General features: G+C 41.1%; 1 long non-coding RNA gene across 1 annotated transcript in view; it reads right to left on the bottom strand.

Annotated features, from left to right (window-relative positions):
* LOC116753102 overlaps positions 1 to 22,999 on the bottom strand; it is a 116,872-nt gene that overhangs the window by 59,540 nt on the left and 34,333 nt on the right. Inside the window, exon 2 of the long non-coding RNA XR_004349681.1 lies at positions 10,488 to 10,572. This is a non-coding gene — a long non-coding RNA (uncharacterized LOC116753102). The remainder of the gene's footprint in view (positions 1 to 10,487; positions 10,573 to 22,999) is intronic.

Here is a 22,999-nt window from a genome sequence, read left to right as displayed (position 1 = left end):
AATGTCCTGCACATGGTAGGCTTTTAATAATAAGTATTTAATTAAATCCAGTAAATGATATAACCAATCTTATTACTTCATAGGTAACTTGAGTATGTCAGTTGATACTACAGCTAACTAGGTCTTCCCCTCCCCCTCCCTCATCTTCCAACATACCCATAGTCAGCATGAATTACATCTGAGATGGTCCTACTCACTTGTGACCTGAGGCCTAGAGTCTCAATGATGCTTAAAATAGCATGGTGCCTATGACTGGTCATTGACGGAGACATTTTTGCCTGCTCAATAAGCATCGAATGGAGGCAACCCCTTGGAATTTACATTCATTGTTAATAGTGGCTAAGTTTTGTTAAAATTCAGCAAAATTGGAGTTAATTTTATTTAGTAGAAATAGGCTTAAAAATAGCCTCCCAAGTGAGCATAGTTCTGCAATTTTACCATCCCATAGTGATAATGAAAAAATTCTGTTCGTTAGTTTTCCTCTTTCATTTGGTTAAAACCCCCTCCTCCATATAAAATTAGATTCTATACTGATAGTATAATTACTGTATAATAGAGTTTGCTCAACTACTCAACACAAAATGCTTTGCTTTCATAGCATTTTAATACGAGCAGCATAATGGGCACCAGCTTGAAAATCAGCATGCCGGAAAGGAATCTAGGACCCCAAACGAGCTCAAGTTTGTAAAATTTGGTTCAGCTGCTCAGCAAACTAGTTAATTCTAACCGACTTGACATGTGGATATCAAAAATTTTCTGTTCCCAATCGTGTGTTCTGATTAAAGAGAAATGGTCTGGCTCCAGACACATCATAACGTGGACGCTGCCCTGTGGGTCTCTGAGGGCTCACGGCATGAGTGGGCCTCACTGCCTCACATGCAGCAGGGGAACCTTATCTGCTCCACTTCATGGCTCTGAAGCATGATATTGAAAAGCCAGACGCTCCCCATGATGTATCAGTTTTAAATTAAATTAGACTTTTCTATTTCTCCCAGTAAATACTGCTTTTATGGACTTAATGGCTCTGTGTTGTACACCATACACTAAAACCATTTACCCCTTTGGGGATAAGAGATTAACACGAGTAATATAGTGAAACCCCTTATTTACATAATTGCAATTTTCCTTTTGCCATAATAGAGGCTTTTTTGACCTTTTAAATGTCCAGTACTGCCAGAGTTAGCAGGGTTCGTACTGCATGTCCAATTTATTCACTCATTTCTCTGAAATAACTCGTAAATCTCCCTATTGTTTGCTAAGAAACTACTGAAAGGCAACCAGTTTCTTTTACATACTTGCAACGAGTGCTAGAGAAAGAGCCCCACAGAGGGGCTTTCTTCAACCATTTCCACAGGGGTAAACAAGTCCAGGAGTCCCATCAGATAACAAAATTAGGAAATGAACTGGGGTATACAATAGGGAGTCACTATGCCATCCTGCAGGAAGCACGACCCACCTACACACATTCAATTTTATACACACACACACATACACATATATATAATATATATACACATATACCGTTGACCGTTGAACAACACAGGTTTGAACTGCATGGGTCCACTTATATGTGAATTTTTTTAAATAGAAAATAATACAGTACTACATGATCTGGGGATGGTTGAACCTTCAGGTGCACAGGAACTGGGGTGTGAAAGGCTGACTGTAAATTATACAGGAGATTTTTACTGCATGGAGGGTCAGTGCCCCTAACCCCTGCATTGTTCAAGGTCAACTGTATACACATATATACATACATATATACATATACATGTGTGTGTGTGTGTGTGTGTGTATATATATATATATATATATCAATTTGGCCAAAAGCACCACTACTGCTAGTCTATTGCAGTTCCAGGTACGGTTCATAACTCCTCCCTATAGCACTTCCCCAAAACGGGGATACTCTAAAAAGAATATTCCTAAGTTGTCCCGTTTCAAAATGTTTTTGGAACTAAAGTCCAAAGGACACTAACTCCTGGAAATAGGAAATCTCAATATCCATTATTTGAGAATTTTTGTGCCTGGAGTAAGGAAAGTCCATGTAACTATTTTGTTTGATGCTTTAAATATGTTCTAATAATTGTGCTGAATTGAAACTACAACAAGAAACATCCCAGGCAATTTAAGAGTTTCCCTGTATTTGTACTCCATATTTGCAATATTTCTCTTGCCCTTGCTCCTAAAAGAAATGGAAAGCATATACATGTAAGTGTAAATGTAAAACACACAACAATCCTCATTAAGCATCCTTCTATCACATACTCTTTCCAGCCCCAGGGTCTAAAATTAGATGGGACCATGTGACTGGTTCTGACCAATGGGCTGTGAGAGGACGTGGCAGTGTCCCTTCTGGGTAAGACAACGCAAAGTCTTTGCACAGTGCTCTAGTCTCTTTCCCTGCCCTGGTAAGCAAAGGGGGCAGGTGGTTTCAGAAAACCCAATCATAAGATTGTAGGGAGTTCCCTGGCAGTCCAGTGGTTAGGACTCGGCACTTTCACTGCTGTGGCCCAGGTTCAATCCCTGGTCTGGGAACTAAGATCCCGTAAGCCTCACGGTGTGGCCAAAAAAAAAAAAAAAAGTTTTTTTCAATTAAAAAAAAAAGATTGTATCATCTAGGTTCTTTGAGTGATTGTATAAACAAACTTTTTCCTTTCCCGCCCACATACAAAGGTCAGCAAGAAAGAAATTTTGGTTTTTTTAACCACAGTATACCTAGCCTAGCCCAGTTAAAGCAATAATCAGACATCTTTGCAGTGACAAAACTCTGTCCTTGACTAAACTTTAATCAGGTTCCGAGACCTCTGGGCCTTGGCCTTAGTATACCTCTTTCTTGGGCCTCTATCGCCCAGTTTTAGCAGAAATCCTGCTAAGTCAATTTAGAGAAAGTCCCTCATCCTCATATCTGATCACCCTCCATATCTGATCAAATTTTCATCCCACACCATTCCCCAGGTGATATATGATCACCCTGGCCTGCCTTCAAGAATCCTGTTAGGTCTGTTTAACCAATATCCTTCCCCATCCCATGCTTTCTCTTAGTAATTTTCCATCCACTGACCCCATCCTGCTCCTTGGCTATAAATCCCCACTTGTCCATGGTGTATTTAGAATTGAGTCCGGTTCTATACTGAGGTCTCTTTACCCTTATTGCAGTAGTTCCTGAATAAAATCTGTTTTGGCCATTTTACTGTCAAGCTGTGTTTTTTCTTTAACAGCAGTAATTCTTTATACTGTCTTTCTTTGTCCATCCACTCGTGCCACCTGGTTTCACTTATAACTTCTAAACTAGATCAATACATAACCACAATTACCCTGGCAATTCTGTAAAGCACAATTTTTGTGAACCTCTGTTCTCCCAAATTTGTTTATCAACATGAAATCAAATATAGAACCCCAGAATTAAGTTTACAGAAAAATGTTGCTTGAAATTGTCTTATGGGAAGGAGAGCTACTACCTTTTATCCTTAATGTTCTGTGGATTGTTCTGAACTACCCCGGCTTAATATGTAATACTGCATCTGCAAGGTAATGATTAATTATTACTTTATTAGGAGCATACATAGGTTCATCACTGACACACTACTAAGTGTGGAGGTTTGATTGATTTAGGAGATTAAGGGATAATTTTGTTTTCAAGACAATTTCTGCAGTCCTCCAGAGGTAGTATCTATGTGTGGTGCTTCCTACATAGGTGCTTCCTGTCACTGTACTGTGATGGATGAACACTCTATTCAAAACTCAAACTGCCTCCCATTTGTTCATAAAAGCTGGCAATGCAGAGAAATTTGCTGAAAGAGCCACAGAAGAGTGAATTCCAGAGAAATGTAAAACAACATGACAGAGAAGCATTGGGGCCAAAAATAAAGCAACCAAATTCCACGAATCTAAAAGAGTGATTTTGTATTTTAATTTATTTTTTTTGGCCAATAGTACATTCAGATGTAGATTCAAACAGCAAGCCTGCTGGTTCTCTGTCAGCAAAAATGCTAAATAGGGGCGAACTTGTCTTCCTGGAGAGAGAGGAGCATAGTCAAACGGAAAAACCACCTGAAGTTTGAACCAAAAGCCAATTAGATCAAGCTGAGCAAACAGACAGGTCCACTGGCCAATTCAAAACCAAGTTATTAAAAAAAAGAAAAAGAAAAAAGTATGTAAGTACAAAAAAGAACTGTACAGTCCAAGGCAAACCCAGAGAGCAATTTCAGGGACTAATAGCCCACTTCCCATTCAGATCCGGGCCTAGGGTGCAGCCTGGGGCAGTTCCCACCCATTCCTCCCAGTGCCCTTTCTTTGTTTTGTGTTGATAAAATCAGAAAGTCAAGGGTAGCCAGAGGACTGCGGGGGCTGTGAGGGAGGGCAGTTCCTCCCACTGGGCCCAGGTTAAAGTCATGGAGGCTGTTACTTGCTGAGAGCAGATCTGCACTCCCTTTTTTTTTTTTTAAGGCACCAGCTGAGCTTCTCTGTCAATTGCCCTCCACACTGAGTCACTAACCAGCCACTGGGCGTGGGGTTCTAGCAGCAGCAGCTCTAATCTCTGACACTCCCCACCCCTGCCTGCTCCTCTTCCTCTCACATGGCTTTCTTTGGTAAAGGAGAAAAAAACCTTTGAAATCCTTTTAGCGGTTCTGAAAATTGTTTACAAGTGATTCTTTCTGAAGGGGCTCCCAGTGTTTGCAAAGCACAGTCGGGTTATGTGAGACTTTAAAAGATTATTGAACATATTTGCTCATGTGCATAATGCATGTATAATTTCACTGAAGAATTTTGGGGAGGGGTCACTTTCTATACTTTCATTACATATTTATGGGAAGTGATAAGCAATACTGCTTGCGTGAACACAACTATTTTTCAAAATTTACCTTTTTCAGATTACATATTACTATATATTCACTTCTAATTTTCTAATGAAAATGCATTATACTATACGTATAGGAACAAAATAATGTATTTTCTCTTTTGATGATATAACTGCTCTAAAGAAAATTCAATATTTACATCTTCCTTCAGTCAGCAACCATGACTCATAAGATGCAAGTAAGTTTTTGATACATTGGGGAAGGATGTCTCTTATACACCTGCAAATGCAATGATGTGTCTGGGTCTGAATGCCCTTATCTACAAAAAGAACTAAACTCCAGTCCTCTTAGCTCTGAAAGTCTACAATTAGCAATGGCTGTGCGGCAAAGACAAAACAAGGTGTTTCAATAGGGTTTAAAAAAAAATAAGGCACTGAAATTGGATTAACTTGGCAAGCAAAAGCAACCCTTCCACTGACCACCCAAAAGTCATTCTGCAAATATTAATTTCTTAAGTAACTAAAGAATAATGATGTATGTCTTTTTTCCTTAAGTTAGATTGGAAGTTCCTTGAGGCTAGGACCAATGTTTTTAATTAAAAATGACATTTCCCGGGCTTCCCTGGTGGTGCAGTGGTTGAGAATCTGCCTGCTAATGCAGGGGACACGGGTTCGAGCTCTGGTCTGGGAAGATCCCGCATGCCGCGGAGCAACTAGGCCCGTGAGCCACAACTACTGAGCCTGTGCGTCTGGAGCCTGTGCTCCGCAACAAGAGAGGCCGCGATAGTGAGAGGTCCGCGCACCGCGATCAAGAGTGCCCCCCCCCCCCCCCGCTCACCGCAACTAGAGAAAGCCCTCGCACAGAAACGAAGACCCAACACAGCCAAAATAAATTAATTAATAAACTCCTACCCGCGACATCTTCTATAAAAAAAAAAAAATGACATTTCCCATAATAAAATCAGGAGACACCTCTCATCCTACCAGACCAATGGCTTAACAATGAAAAAATATATTAAATCCATCAAAAAGAATGCAGGTCTCAGAGTTCTCAGCCCAAAGATTTTTTCTTTCCATTACAATGTTCTGCCATCAAGAGGGTCAATGTAAGAGGCTTCTAAGGAGAGACAATGAATGGCAATTAAGAGGAAGAGATCCAAGACCATTGTAATAGACATGAACTATATATAAGGATCCTAAAATCTTGGCACGGGCTCTTTTGTGCCAACAATATTTCTGCAAGTAAATGCTCCCTCCCTAGGAGTCTTTATAGAACACTTGGGCTGAGCACTTGGGTATGGAGCCTGGGTTGGTGGGCTGTGTTGCCTGACATTTGTATTGAGACCCTTCCCTGGCAGAGCCTGGTAGCACCCAGGTGACCACTGATCTTGAGCAGACAGGGCTAGCTCAGTGCTACAAGGCAGCTCTGAGGGCCTGGGGACTAGAGCAGTAATGCTCTCTGAGGTGGCATGCACATTCTCAGTTTGCAATTCTATTTTGTCAGAACTAAAGGGAAACAGCGGGAAATGGCTTGGCTGCTTTTCCAGATGCTTTTGACGAAGCAGGGCACTTAAAAAAAAAATCTGACTTGACAAATGTTACAAAGATAGAAATAGGTTCTATTTGCCCATTAATTTTAGCTGGGATGTGGTCTATTGATTATTAAAAACAAACAAACAAACAAAACTACTAACATAGCTTTTCTGTTTCCCTGTTGTACGCTAGCAGCTTCATCCAGTCCAAGGGTCTAAGATTGGCTGTTAGAAGTCGGGTTTTTGTCCCCCATCACCACCATCTCCTGATCTTCATCCTTGATTTCCTCCTGCTTCACTGTGTCTCTCTAAAATGTCATTTTTAATCCCTGTCCTTCCTTACCTCAAGCGAATGCTGTGAGGACAAATGAGATGGCTCAATGTTACCTCCTTCCCTATCCATATGGCACTCCGATTTGCAAAGACCACATCGGGTTCTGGACTGGAAAACAACAGCATTGTGCCAGAAATGAAAGGAGGCAGAATGGATCCAGGCAGAAGCCCAACAGGACACAGAGGCAGAGATCCAGCCCAGGGTTGGAACACTGGACTGGCCACAGTCTCACATATCAAGGTTATAGCCAGGCCCCCAGAGTACACATTTGTGTGGTTACAGGAACATCTTTGAGTCATTCAGGTCTCAATTGCATCACTGTTTGAACTCTCAGGTGCAAAATCATAGGGATTATACTACAGAGATTTTCTTCCTTTTACCACAGAGTATTTTTCCTTGTGTGGCCTTGAGTGCCTCTTTTGTTGTCAGAAGTCCTGATAATGACTAAACTAGTCATTTTAATTCACTTGGGTCCAACTAAGGTATTTTTGCAGCACCTTCTGGCTTTGGCACATCCAGCAGACCTTGGGCAGCTAGGCAACAGGAATGAAGTCCTCAAAGGGGGCTCAACAACAGACCCCCCCCCTCCCTTCACACCCAGCCTCTCCTTTCCAGTCACACTAATCCCCTCCAAAGACCCAGAGGCTTCTCCACGTGGACACCCATGGGAAAACCAATAGAGAGGGCAGGACGGGAGCAATGCTGCTCTTTGTCACTGTTAATTGTGAGCCGGTTATCTGATCTGCTTTGACTTACTCTTTCTGGAAAGGTCTGCATAATTTGGCAATAGAATTCCAAGATTCTCATTTATTATAAATTGCGCCTTTGCCAATTGCTTTTGTCAAGACTCCCCATTTCACCTCATGTCTCTGCTCTCTATTTTTGCAAATGCACTGATCTGTGAAAATGAATTAAACAGATTAAAAAGCAGCTTTTCTTATTTCTTGGGATAAAAATGGACAAATGCGGACATGGCACATCCCAGTACACAATCTGTGAAAAAAAATTACCTCAGACAAGAGAGTGGCCTGACTCTGGGGAAAACAAACCCAGAAAATGCTCCATGACTCAAGTTAAGCCACTCCTGTAATCTACAGTGATGTTCTACCTAATGACAGTCCACAGTGATAATCCAGTTATTAGGCTTTCAACAAACCCATACCATAATGACATCATAGATTCTTATAATTAAATTTGATCTTTATATAAGGTAGTTCCTCTTCACAGAGAAAGAAATATTTGTAATGTTAAATAACTCATCTTACAGACATCTCCCAGTTCACAAATTAGAGTAGAAACACTCAAAAGGAGTGTTTATAGATACATGTTATCTTTAACATATGAAAATTCTAGGTGCCATTTTGACCCCACCTGCCAAACCAGGACCAAGCAAAAAGCAACCTCCACAGTACAGCTGGGAGTGTCCCAAAGCATCATGGGGGCACATCAAAGGGGGCTGTGGGAGTTGGAGACCATATACATTTCAGACAAGTGACACCGTCGAGAAGTCTCGGGAATGCCACACTGTTCTGCTCCCGGGAGCATCAATCACACCTAGGCCTTACGTGTTGGGTGATTTCCAGAGATGGGAAGAACACTATGTGTGTAAACTAAACTGGTAGCCCTGAATGCTTTTATTAAAGAGTTCACACGTTGTTTTTTTTTTGTTTATTTGCTTAATATTGTTTGGAAGGGCTAGGGGTAGCAAAAAGAGGAGAGGAAGCACACTTCATTACCCAAGCAATAAGCCACCCTCTCCTCCCCTTGAAGATCTGGTTCTTAATTCAAAATCAAGTATGTAGGGTTTGGTAGCCAAAACTTCCTTATCTCTGTGCTAGATAATCTTATCTGCTCCAAGGTTTGTCCTGAAGAATAAATGGGTTAAAGCATGAAAATTTCATGGTTCTGTACCTAGAGAATGGTAAGTGCTCATTTAAGAATAGTTATTCTTATCATGGTGATTACTAGCAGTATTATTTTCTTAAATGGGCTTAGATGAATAGAAAATGAACCCATTCGTCTCAACAAGCAGCAAGAAAGATTTCCCCTCTTGAAGATGGGTAAGAGCATAGCTGAAGCCAGTCTCATCACAAGGCGTCAGTACTCTCAGGAATACTGGCACAGTGACATGAGCTATGGACTCCTCTGCATTCATATGCAATTTTAGACTTCTCACAGAATGTTCATTTCTGTTTGCAATGCTGCTCATTTTGCAACAAGTTATTATGTGGACTGTCCTGTGCATTGCAGGATATTTAGCATCTCTGGCCCCCTCCCACTAATACCAGGAGCTACCCAGTCCTTGTAACACCCAAACAACATCCCACACATTTCTAATTGCCATGTAGGAGACAGAACTACCCCACTTTTTGGTAGAGCAAGTATCCCTATGTCCACTTTACAATGGTATAAAGGTATAAGGAGTGACTGACCAAGTTAATCAGAGAACAGAGGCAGTAGAAACAAATAGGAATTGATTTATGTATGTCACAAACAGTGATCACATGGGGTGGGGGAAGGGAAGTTACTTTTTTCTAACTACACAGGAACCACCTGTAGACATTCACCCAGTGAAAAATCAGTCACCGTGGGTTATTGATAATGACAGGAATGTGTTATATTCCTCAAGGTCTGAAGATAGAAAAAAGGTCAAAAGTGCTGAAAAGAACTCATTTTCTCTCAATGTACCTGGCTAGAACAATAGGAGGTAAAGGGGAGAGGAAGGCAGCATGGGGAGGGAAAAATTACAACTCTGAAACACCTCAATAGAAGGAAAGCAAACCCCTGAGCTGACTCCACCCCAATTTCATCCTTGGGATTTTAATATGTGTCAGCAATACATCACAGAACAACTTCTATGGCTCAGCATCCAGGTAAAGCCTTTATAATCTGTAATTCTCTTTAAGTGCAATTAACTTCCTGTTTCCTCACAGTCTCTCATTCTGTCCTGTGGTATTACAGCATTTAGAAGCCACATGTTTTTGGAAAGTCTTTTCCATTGTTTTATTGAAGTCAGTGGAAAAAGCACAATTCTACGTGATGAAATTTATGATACAGCCAACTCTTTTTTTTTTTTATACTTTGGAGGATTTTATTTAGGCCAACTTCTTAGTACACAGCAACAATTAATTCCAAATAGAATTTCAAAATTTCAGAGTGAATGTTGACACAGCCAACTCTTCAAGAACATGTCTACTTTAAATAGGGAGAGACACCTGTGTTTGGCAGCGTTCCTTCAACTTTGTGTAAAGAGGAGTAAACACTGGTACCCTGTGCCTATACAGGGAGCACAGCTGGCTTCACTTTGAGTCTCTGAATAAATTTTCTAGCTTGAAAGGAAACTGTGGCTTCTGCTGTGCAACGAGCTCAGACTTTTTTGTTGGAAGTCTTCAGAGCTGAAAGCCAGGTTTGACCAGAGGTGCTCTGTGACTCTTTCCTGGGTACTTTGAACGCTAAGTATAAAAGAACACCACCTGAGTGTTTGGTAAGGGAAATAGGGGCTTCTGAATTCCTTTGTGTGCCAGAGAAGGCTCGGCTTCCATGCAGGATCATCTAATATTAGGCTAACTTTTCATGTACTTTTTTTCCCCACAACTAGCTCTTCTTTTCATTGCTTAGTAAAAAAAAAATTCAAACGTATCCAAAATTGGAAATGTAATGCTAGGATCATAGCAAACATTTAGAATGATTTCATCAAATCCACTACACACATACATACCCACACACACACTGACTATGGGGACAGAGGGTGAGGGAAGGGAGGGTGACAATAATGTCTGCATTTAATTCTGAAATATAAAAAAGTTTAAAAATCACATACCTCATTTTCAAGTCAAGAAATATTTTTGCAACACCAGCCAGTCATGTGCCAACCACTGGGGGGTGAGAGGTGCTGCGGAAGAGAGCTGGAGGGGACAAGAGAGATCAAAGACAATTAACACCAGTCCCTGGAATATGCAGGGCACTATGTCTTCCTGATATGGGAAGGGCCAAGGACAGCTCTCATACTTCTCCTGTCTTCCAGGAGCCTGCTGTCTAGCTGGAGGATGAGAAACGCTGAGAGAAAAAAACCTCACAGACAAGGGGTAATTGTAGGTCAGAGTAAGGAAAGATTTCCTAACAGCCATTTAGGACATCTGATCTATAGCAGCCCTCAGGAGGCTCCTAATATCTAATAATAAAGGGGCCAGGTGACTTTTTTAAAAATGGGAACATGCACCACTTTATTATAGAAAATGCTATTTTAGAGGTATTCATTCATTTGTCAAACAGTTATGGGGCACCTAATATGCCAGCACTGGAGAAAGACAGATACGTTTGTTTGGATCTGGACACAAATTACTTACTGACTTCATAGACTGAATGTTGTTCCTATTCCTCACTCCCTCCTTATAGAAGGAATATCCATCCATGAACTTTGCCACATGACCTTCAGGAATATGGCGTTAGAGAAAGTGGTGGCGTATATTTCTCTACCCCACTGATACTGGGCTTGGCCACATGACTTTGCTTAAGCCAATGGAACCTTAGTGCATTTGACACAAGCCAAGGCTTTAAGTGTATTTGCACAATTTGCCTTGGCCTCTTGTCTTCTCCATTTCTATAAGAAGAAATTGCTCTGAAAAACACAGGTTCAAACAGAATGACAATCACACAGGGGAGACTTGTAGTCCACCTGGGCCCAGGCTTGATTAGCCAAACCATAGCAGATCTACAGAGCCACAAAAGAGAAATGTTTGTGGTTGTAAGCCACTAAGAATTGGGGGGGTGGGTGTTTGTTGTGTAGCATTATTGCAGCAATAGCTTAATAATACACTGACCAATGGTTCACCCTGAACTATGACATATGCAAAATTTTTCTTAGTGCTTTCTAAGGTGACCAATCCTCCTAGTCTGCCCAGGACTACCTCTGTTTTACAACTGGGAAAACTGGTCATTCTAGTGCTTTCCCACCTCCAATTTCTGAATCCTTTCTGCTGGTTGGTGCTAGCCATAGCTCAGCTATAGACATCAAAGGCCCTCATCCTGCCCTGAAAGTTCTTGCTGGCCCAGACTCCCACCCACCACTTCTGCAGCTCCCCAACTGAGCCTGCCCTCTATGAGCAACCCCAAGGGCCAGATCCATAGGTCTTGTTTTTCTTCAATCTCACCTATCTCCAGAAGTTACTAATTGCTGGTAAGATATATTTACCACAAGTTGTTAACATTGATGTATTATTGTAAAAGACGTTTCTTAAAAAAAAAAAAAAACTCCCAGAGTGGCAATGCCTTAATCCAGGGTTGGCAGATACAGGTGTTGCCATTATCCCCAACCTACACCCATGGCAGACATCAGAAATCAATTATGACACCCTTTCCCATTAAGCCCAGATGTGCATTCAAAACCCTGCTCAACATAGTGCTTTTGGTAACCATTTCAAATATATTCAAGTTGGAACATAAAATGAATCCCATATGTCAACCCTGCCTCAGGCCAGAAAAAAATGTAACTCTAATGGTGGGAATTTCACCTGACACTCTACTTCTAAGAGGAGGGGTGGAGGCATACAGCAGGCAATAAATCAAGAATCAGTCAGGAAGCCATTTCCGTGACTCTGATCAAGTTATGGAAATTTTCCTGGCTTCAGCTTCTTCATTTGTTGTTTTTTTAAAAAGAATTTTATTAATTCCATGGCTAAGATGTTTCTCTCTAAAATTATGACATTAAAGAAAATGAATTTCTCTGATGTCTTCCAGTTATACAGGACCCATATCAGAGGGTTTCCTTCAGAAAGATCAATACAAACTCTGCTGAGAGGATAAAATGAGACCACAAACTTTTGAATACCTTGTTTGTTGTAGTATGTTCTAGAAAAGGGATAGGAAATGACTTTATGTTTATTATTTATCATCATTAACATCTCATCCTCCATCTTTTTCTTCATCATAGGCCCAGGGCAGCTTGACCTCTGTTGAAGGTGAGGATGGGGGGAGTTCATGAAGATGATTTTCATAACACCTCTTAAAATAAACAGTGAGAAAATCTGGGAAGTCCAATCTACACATGAGGTTGTTGGTATCAGGAAATAAGTTTGAATGTAAAAAGGATGTAAGAGTTTGGCAAATACCTTAAGCACTTTAAATTTCCATTTATGTATCTCCAAAATTAGAGGAACACATACATACGAAGTTAGACAGAAACATGTGAATAAGGCCTAGCTGAATGAGAAAGAATTGTACTATCATGGGGATTCACTATAAGTTACCTAAAATCATTTAAACTGATATCTGTCATATTATGAGTGGTCTGCAAATGGCAACAGCCATTAGTATTATTTAAGATATAGTTTCATCAATCACCTTGTAAACTATCTGAAGAAAAGCCTTGTATAAGGAGGATGACATTCCTGGCCTCTAGGAAAGGGGCAGCCAACGAGGATCATCCGGCTCTCAGGACACTGGAAATGTGCACCCTTTTGAGAAGGGCTGCCCATTAGGCTTTTCTTGCCTTGACCAGAATCAGCTAATCCAGCTCACCCAGAAACCTAAATGTCATCAGCTTTTCTTTCTAGGAGGGATGCCCTGCACTGGGTAACCCAGGAGGAGACACATGGTTGACACAGTTGCTCCTGGTGAGAGTGTGTGTGTGTCCAGCTCAGCAATCCAACCAACTCTGAGGACACTGACAGTGCTGGGATCTGGACCTACCATCTCCATGTGAGTGGTCCTGCACTAGGGAGATCCCTACACCAGTATGATGTCACCACTTCCATGTGGCAAGCAAGTATCCCTCAGGACAGCTCTGGAGATTTCATTTACATGACATTCTGGGAAAGGCAAACTATAGGGATGGGAAATATCAATGTTGCCAAGGGCTGGGGTCAGGGAAGGGGACTGACTGGAAAGGGGCACAAGGGAACTTTCTGGGGTGATGGGAATACCATGAGCTGAATTGTCCCCCCACAAATATGTTGAAGCCCTAACCTTTCGGTACCTCAGAATGTGACTGCATTTGAAGATAGAGCCTTTAAAGAGATGATTAAGCTAAAAAGAGGCAATTAGGGCAGGCCCTAATCCGATATGATTGGTGTCCTCATAAGAGGAGGAAACTTGATCACTGGAGACACCAGGGATATACCTACAGAGAGGAAAGACCATGTGAGGACACAGCAAGAAGGTGCCACCTGTAAGCCAACGAGCAATGCCTCAGAAGAACCAAACCTGCTGATGTCTTGATCTTGGACCTCCAGCCTCCAGAACTGAGAAAACAAATTTCTGCTGTTTAAATCACCTAGTCTGCAGTACTTTGTAGTGGCAGCCTTAGGAAACTAATACAGATATAGTCTATATTTTTATTGTGATGGTGATTACATGACTATTTTACATTTGTCAAAACTCATCTAATTATATACTTACAGAGGGTGGCTTTCAGTGTACATAGATCATACCTTAATAAGCCTGACTTTAAAAATGCTACTAATCAGATTTTTTAAGTTTGGCAGGAATAACGATATCTCTTTGAAGAATTTCCTAAGTAGGACTATTTTTGAAAAATGCACATTTAAATAGAATTAAATAACTAAAAATCAAATATAATTCTTAAAGTTTTGTTTAGTTTTTCCAATGCAAACAAACAGTTCTACAAAGAAGACAACCATGATATAATGCAATCTCTATTCTTATGGGGTTTCTTTGAATTATTTTTTGTGTATAAACATTTGCTGGTTCAAATAGGATATGAATCTTTAAAGCCAGGGAGATAATCTACTATCTATTAACTGTCAACTCATATCCCTATTTGAAGGTTCTTAACTGTTTTCTTCATGAAATTATCAATATTTATCATCAATAATTGAAATACTCTACTTTTATGATAATAAATACGTTTGTATTTTAAATGGGGATTTCAATATATAAAGCATATTTTTTTTTTTTTTAAACATCTTTATTGGGGTATAATTGCTTTACAATGGTGTGTTAGTTTCTGATTTACAACAAAGTGAATCAGCTATACATATACATATGTTCCCATATGTCTTCCCTCTTGCGCCTCCCTCCCTCCCACTCTCCCCATCCCACCCTTCCAGGCTGTCACAAAGCACCGAGCTAATATCCCTGTGCCTTGCGGCTGCTTCCCCCCAGCTATCTACCTTACTACGTTTGTTAGTGTGTATATGTCCATGACTCTCTCTCGCCCTGTCAAAACTCACCCTTCCCCCTCCCCATATCCTTAAGTCCGTTCTCCAGTAGGTCTGCGTCTTTATTCCTATCTTACCCCTAGGTTCTTCATGACATTTTTTTCCCTTAAATTCCATATATATGTGTTAGCATACGGTATTTGTCTTTTTCTTTCTGACTTACTTCACTCTGTATGACAGATTCTAGGTCTATCCATCTCATTACAAATAGCTCAATTTCATTTCTTTTTAAGGCTGAGTAATATTCCATTGTGTATATGTGCCACATCTTCTTTATCCATTCATCCGATGATGGGCGCTTAGGTTGTTTCCATGTCCTGGCTATTGTAAATAGAGCTGCAATGAACATTTTGGTACATGACTCTCTTTGAATTTTGGTTTTCTCAGGGTATATGCCAAGTAGTGGGATTGCTGGGTCATATGGTAATTCTATTTGTAGTTTTTTAAGGAACCTCCATACTGTTCTCCACAGTGGCTGAACCAATTCACATTCCCACCAGCAGTGCAAGAGTGTCCCCTTTTCTCCACACCCTCTCCAGCATTTATTGTTTCTTGATTTTTTGATGATGGCCATTCTGACTGGTGTGAGATGATATCTCATTGTAGTTTTGATTTGCATTTCTCTAATGATTAATGATGTTGAGCATTCTTTCATGTGTTTGTTGGCATTCTGTATATCTTCTTTGGAGAAATGTCTATTTAGGTCTTCTGCCCATTTTTGGATGGGGTTGTTTGTATTTTTGTTATTGAGCTGCATGAGCTGCTTGTAAATTTTGGAGATTGATCCTTTGTCAGTTGCTTCATTTGCAAATGTTTTCTCCCATTCTGAGGGTTGTCTTTTGGTCTTGGTTATGGTTTCCTTTGCTGTGCAAAAGCTTTGAAGTTTCATTAGGTCCCATTTGTTTATTTTTGTTTTTATTTCCATTACTCTAGGAGGTGGGTCAGAAAGGATCTTGCTGTGATTTATGTCATAGAGTGTTCTTCCTATGTTTTCTTCTAAGAGTTTGATAGTTTCTGGCCTTACATTTAGGTCTTTAATCCATTTTGAGCTTATTTTTGTGTATGGTGTTAGGGAGTGATCTAATCTCATACTTTTACATGTACCTGTCCAGTTTTCCCAGCACCATTTATTGAAGAGGCTGTCCTTTCTCCACTGTACATTCCTGCCTCCTTTATCAAAGATAAGGTGTCCATATGTGCGTGGGTTTATCTCTGGGCTTTCTATCCTGTTCCACTGATCTATCTTTCTGTTTTTGTGCCAGTACCATACTGTCTTGATTACTGTTGCTTTGTAATATAGTCTGAAGTCAGGGAGCCTTATTCCTCCAGCTCCTTTTTTCGTTCTCAAGATTGCTTTGGCTATTCGGGGTCTTTTGTGTTTCCATACAAATTGCGATATTTTTTGTTCTAGTTCTGTGAAAAATGCCAGTGGTAGTTTGATAGGGATTGCATTGAATCTGTAGATTGCTTTGGGTAGTAGAGTCATTTTCACAATGTTGATTCTTCCCATCCAAGAACATGGTATATCTCTCCATCTATTTGTATCATCTTTAATTTCTTTCATCAGTGTCTTATAATTTTCTGCATACAGGTCTTTCGTATCCTTAGGTAGGTTTATTCCTAGATATTTTATTCTTTTTGTTGCAATGGTAAATGGGAGTGTTTTCTTGATTTCACTTTCAGATTTTTCATCATTAGTATATAGGAATGCCAGAGATTTCTGTGCATTAATTTTGTATCCTGCTACTTTACCAAATTCATTGATTAGCTCTAGTAGTTTTCTGGTAGCATCTTTAGGATTCTCTATGTATAGTATCATGTCATCTGCAAACAGTGACAGCTTTACTTCTTCTTTTCCGATTTGGATTCCTTTTATTTCCTTTTCTTCTCTGATTGCTGTGGCTAAAACTTCCAAAACTATGTTGAATAAGAGTGGTGAGAGTGGGCAACCTTGTCTTGTTCCTGATTTTAGTGGAAATGCTTTCAGTTTTTCACCATTGAGGATGATGTTTGCTGTGGGCTTGTCATATATGGCTTTTATTATGTTTAGGAAAGTTCCCTCTATGCCTACTTTCTGGAGGGTTTTTATCATAAATGGGTGTTGAATTTTGTCGAAAGCTTTCTCTGCATCTATTGAGATGATCATATGGTTTTTCTCCTTCAATTTGTTAATATAGTTTATCACATTGATAGATTTGCGTATATTGAAGAATCCTTGCATTCCTGGAATAAACCCCACTTGATCATGGTGTATGATCCTTTTAATGTGCTGTTGGATTCTGTTTGCTAGTATTTTGTTGAGGATTTTTGCATCTATGTTCATCAGTGATATTGGCCTGTAGTTTTCTTTCTTTGTGACATCCTTGTCTGGTTTTGGTATCAAGGTGATGGTGGCTTCGTAGAAGGAATTTGGGAGTGTTCCTCCCTCTGCTATATTTTGGAAGAGTTTGAGAAGGATAGGTGTTAGCTCTTCTCTAAACGTTTGATAGAATTCACCTGTGAAGCCATCTGGTCCTGGGCTTTTGTTTGTTGGAAGGTTTTTAATCACAGTTTCAATTTCAGTGCTTGTGATTGGTCTGTTCATATTTTCTATTTCTTCCTGATTCAGTCTTGGCAGGTTGTGCATTTCTAAGAATTTGTCCATTTCTTCCAGATTGTCCATTTTATTGGCATAGAGTTGCTTGTAGTAATCTCTCATGATTTTTTTTATTTCTGCAGTGTCAGTTGTTACTTCTCCTTTTTCATTTCTAATTCTATTGATTTGAGTCTTCTCCCTTTTTTTCTTGATGAGTCTGGCTAGTGGTTTATCTATTTTGTTTATCTTCTCAAAGAACCAGCTTTTAGTTTTATTGATCTTTGCTATTGTTTCCTTCATTTCTTTTTCATTTATTTCTGATCTGATTTTTATGATTTCTTTCCTTCTGCTAGCTTTGGGGTTTTTTTGTTCTTCTTTCTCTAATTGCTTGAGGTGCAAGGTTAGGTTGTTTATTCGAGATGTTTCCTGCTTCTTAAGGTGGGCTTGTATTGCTATAAACTTCCCCCTTAGAACTGCTTTTGCTGCATCCCATAGGTTTTGGGTCGTTGTGTCTCCATTGTCATTTGTTTCTAGGTATTTTTTTATTTCCTCTTTGATTTCTTCAGTGATCACTTCATTATTAAGTAGTGTATTGTTTAGCCTCCATGTGTTTGTATTTTTTACAGATCTTTTCCTGTAATTGATATCTAGTCTCATGGCGTTGTGGTCGGAAAAGATACTTGATACAATTTCAGTTTTCTTAAATTTACCAAGGCTTGATTTGTGACCCAAGATATGATCTATCCTGGAGAATGTTCCATGAGCACTTGAGAAAAATGTGTATTCTGTTGTTTTTGGATGGAGTGTCCTATAAATATCAATTAAGTCCATCTTGTTTAATGTATCATTTAAAGCTTGTGTTTCCTTATTTATTTTCATTTTGGATGATCTGTCCATGGGTGAAAGTGGGGTGTTAAAGTCCCCTACTATGAATGTGTTACTGTTGATCTCCCCTTTTATGGTTGTTAGTATTTGCCTTATGTATTGAGGTGCTCCTATGTTGGGTGCATAAATATTTACAATTGTTATATCTTCTTCTTGGATCGATCCCTTGATCATTATGTAGTGTCCTTCTTTGTCCCTTTTAACAGTCCTTATTTTAAAGTCTATTTTGTCTGATATGAGAATTGCTACTCCAGCTTTCTTTTGGTTTCCATTTGCATGGAATATCTTTTTCCATCCCCTTACTTTCAGTCTGTATGTGTCTCTAGTTCTGAGGTGGGTCTCTTGTAGACAGCATATATAAGGGTCTTGTTTTTGTATCCATTCAGCCAATCTGTGTCTTTTGGTGGGAGCATTTAGTCCATTTACATTTAAGGTAATTATTGATATGTATGTTCCTATTTCCATTTTATATATTGTTTTGGGTTCGCTACTATAGGTCATTTCCTTCTCTTGTTTCGTGTCTAGAGAAGTTCCTTTAGCATTTGTTGTAAAGCTGGTTTGGTGGTGCTGAACTCTCTCAGCTTTTGCTTGTCTGTAAAGGTTTTAATTTCTCCATCAAATGTGAATGAGATCCTTGCTGGGTAGAGTAGTCTTGGTTTCAGGCTATTCTCCTTCATCACTTTCAGTATGTCCTGCCACTCCCTTCTGGCTTGTAGGGTTTCTGCTGAGAGATCCGCTGTTAACCTTATGGGGATTCCCTTGTGTGTTATTTGTTGTTTTTCCCTTGCTGCTTTTAATATGCTTTCTTTGTATTTAATTTTTGACAGTTTGATTAATATGTGTCTTGGCGTGTTTCTCCTTGTATTTATCCTGTATGGGACCCTCTGTGCTTCCTGGACTTGATTAACTATTTCCTTTCCCATATTAGGGAAGTTTTCAACTATAATCTCTTCAAATATTTTCTCAGTCCCTTTCTTTCTTTCTTCTTCTTCTGGAACCCCTATAATTCGAATGTTGGTGCGTTTCATGTTGTCCCAGAGGTCTCTGAGACTGTCCTCAGTTCTTTTCATTCTTTTTTCTTTATTCTGCTCTGCAGTAGTTATTTCCACTACTTTATCTTCCAGGTCACTTATCCGTTCTTCTGCCTCAGTTATTCTGCTATTGATCCTATCTAGAGTGATTTTAATTTCATTTATTGCATTGTTCATCGTTGCTTGTTTCATCTTTAGTTCTTGTAGGTCCTTGTTAACTGTTTCTTGCATTTTGTCCATTCTACTTCCAAGATTTCGGATCATCCTTACTATCATTATTCTGAATTCTTTTTCAGGTAGATTGCCTATTTCCTCTTCATTTGTTAGGTCTGGTGGGTTTTTATCTTGCTCCTTCATCTGCTGTGTGTTTTTCTGTCTTCTCATTTTGCTTATCTTACTGTGTTTGGGGTCTCCTTTTTGCAGGCTGCAGGTTCGTAGTTCCCGTTGTTTTTGATGTCTGTCTCCAGTGGCTAAGGTTGTTTCAGTGGGTTGTGTAGGCTTCCTGGTGGAGGGGACTAGTGCCTGTGTTGTGCTGGATGAGGCTGGATCTTGTCTCTCTAGTGGGCAGGTTCACGTCTGGTGGTGTGTTTTGGGGTGTCTGTGGCCTTATTATGATTTTAGGCAGCCTCTCTGCTAATGGGTGGGGTTGTGTTCCTGTTTTGCTAGTTGTTTGGCATAGGTTGTCCAGCACTGTGGCTTGCTGGTCGTTGAGTGAAGCTGGGTGCTGGTGTTAAGATGGAGGTCTCTGGGAGATTTCCACCGTTTAATATTATGTGGAGCTGGGAGGTCTCTTGTTGACCAGTGACCTGAAGTTGGCTCTCCTACCTCAGAGGCAGAGCCCTGACTCCTGGCTGGAGCACCAAGAGCCTTTCATCCACACGGCTCAGAATAAAAGGGAGAAAAAGTAGAGAGAATTAGTAGAAGTATGAGGAAAGAAAGAAGGAAAGGAGGAAAGGAAGGAAGGAAGAAAGAAGCAAAGAAGGAAAGAAAGGAGGGAGGGAGGGAGGGAGGGAGGAAGGAAGGAAGGAGGGAAAGAAGGAAAAAAAGACAGAAAGAAAGATGATACAGTAAAAATAAAATAAAGTATAATATAGTTATTGAATTAAAAAATATTTAGAAAAAAAAAAAGGGACGGATAGAACCTTAGGACAAATGTTGGAAGCAAAGCTATACAGAGAAAATCTTACACAGAAGCATACACATACACCTTCACAAAAAGAGGTAAAGGGGGAAAAATCATAAATCCTGCTCCCTGAGACCACCTCCTCAATTTGGGGTGATTCGTTGTCTAAAGGAGGGAGGGAAGGAAGGAAAGAAAGAAAGAACGAAGGTAAAGTATAATAAAGTTGTTACAATTAAACTTAATTATTAAGAAAAAGAATTTTTAAAAAAAAGTCATGGACGGATAGAGCCCTAGGACAAATGGTGGAAGCTAGAGTATACAGACTAGATGTCACACAGGAGCATACACGTACACCTTCACAAAAAGAGGAAAAGGGACAAAAAATCATAGATTTCGCTCCTAAATTCCACCTCTTCAATTTGGGATCATTCCTTGTCTATTCAGGTATTCCACAGATGCAGGGTATATCAAGTTGATTGTGGAGCTTTAATCCGCTGCTTCTGTGGCTGCTGGGAGAGATTTCCCTTTCTCTTCTTTGTTTTCACAGCTCACAGGAGCTCAGCTTTGGATTTGGCCCTGCCTCTGCGTGTAGGTCGCTGGAGGGCGTCTGTTTTTTCGCTCAGACAGGACGGGGTTAAAGGAGCCGCTGATTCGGGGCCTCCGGCTCACTCAGGCCGGGGGTTGGGGGATGGGGGAAGGAGGGGCACTGCGTGCGGGGCCGGCCTGCGGCGGCAGAGGCAGCGTGACGTTGCGGCAGAGGCCGGCGTGACGTTGCACCAGCCTGAGGCCCGCCGTGCGTTGTCCCGGGGAAGTTGGCCCTGGATCCCGGGAACCTGGCAGTGGCGGGCTGCACAGACTCCGCGGAAGAGGGGTGTGGAGAGTGACCTGTGCTCGCACACAGGCCCCTTGGTGGCGGCAGCAGCAGCCTTAGCGTCTCCCGCCCGTCTCTGGGGTCCGCGGTTTTAGCCGCGGCTCGCGCCCGTCTCTGGGGTTTGCGCTTTCAGCCGCGGCTCGCGCCCGTCTCGGGGGCTCGCGCCCTCAGCCGCGGCTCGCGCCCGTCTCTGGGGTTCGCGCTTTTAGCCGCGGCTCGCGCCCGTGTCTGGAGTTCCTTTAAGCAGCGCTCTTAAACCCCTCTCCTCGCGCACCAGGAGACAAAGAGGGAAGAAAAAGTCTCTTGCCTCTTCGGCCGGTGCAGGCTTTTCCCCGAACTCCCTCCCGGCTAGTCGTGGTGCACTAACCCCTTCAGGCTATGTTCAAGCCGCCAACCCCAGTCCTCTCCCTGAGCTCCGTCCAAAACCAAAACCCGAGCCTCAGCTCGCAGCCCCGCCCGCCCCGGTGGGTGAGCAGCAAGCCTCTCGGGTTGGTGAGTGCTGGTCGGCACCGATCATCTGTGCAGGAATCTCCCCGCTTTGCCCTCCGCACCCGTCGCTGTGCACTACTCCGCGGTCCCGAAACTCCCCCCTCTGCCTCCCGCAGTCTCCGCCCGCGGAGGGGCTTCCTAGTGTGTGGAAACTTTTCCTCCTTCACAGCTCCCTCCCACTGGTGCAGGTGCCGTCCTTATTCTTTTGTCTCTGTTTTTTCTTTTGCCCTACCCAGTTACGTGGGGAGTTTCTTGCCTTTTGGGAGGTCTGAGGTCTTCTGCCAGCCTTCAGTAGGAGTTCTGTAGGAGTTGTTCCACGTGTGGATGTATTTCTGGTGTATCCGTGGGGAGGAAGGCGATCTCCGCGTCTTACTCTTCCGCCATCTCTATTTTTCCCCTAAAGCATATTACATGTAGAATATTTACCTGTATCTTAATGAGATTATTCAGATAGACATGCTTTGTACCTATTACTGATTTTATTATGCTGATTATACATGATGATGACTAACATAATCACTCAATCATTGATCATCCCAAGTTCAGAGATGTCATCAACAACACTGAAGTAGGACTGTGGTTACTCAGCCTTAAAGGTCATGGGGTCAAGGCCAAAGCTAAAGCCAAATAGACAATTTGGCCAAACACCATACTAAGGTTGAAGCAAAAATTTACTATATTCCTATAGGAATTGAACTGAATTACAGACTGAAAACAAAAAGTGAATCTATAAATACAAAAAGACATACTCTTATCATTTCATCAGACAAGAAAAAGAACCTGACATTGTAAACGCTTAGTTCTCATTCATATAAACAAACAAGTCTATAAAAATCCATGCTCAGGGCACCACCACTACAATAATCCTAAATATCTAGCCTTCCAATCCCCAAAATTCAGCCTCCCTCATGTAACCAACCCTTTCCTTGACAGGTTTCTGAAGCTACAGTTCAGCAACTATGGAAGTAGAGTTGCAAGAGAGTCACTCTGCCCTTTCCTTTTTCCTGCCAAGAGATTTCTTTTGGGAACTCTTGAAAATTTACAAGAAATTTTCGGCCAGACAGCCTTGCCAGCAGGACTGGCACCCTTCCTAGGCCCGCCTGTAACTTCATGATGAATGCTTTAATAATCTGCCTCTTTGCTGCCTCTCACCCTTCAGCGCTTTGCTCTAAAGACATTGT

Source organism: Phocoena sinus, chromosome 4 (genome assembly GCF_008692025.1).
Source record: "Phocoena sinus isolate mPhoSin1 chromosome 4, mPhoSin1.pri, whole genome shotgun sequence".
In the NCBI taxonomy this organism is placed as follows: domain Eukaryota; kingdom Metazoa; phylum Chordata; class Mammalia; order Artiodactyla; family Phocoenidae; genus Phocoena; species Phocoena sinus.
Note: the sequence above shows the minus strand (reverse complement) of the source record. Positions and strands in the feature narration are given on the sequence as shown.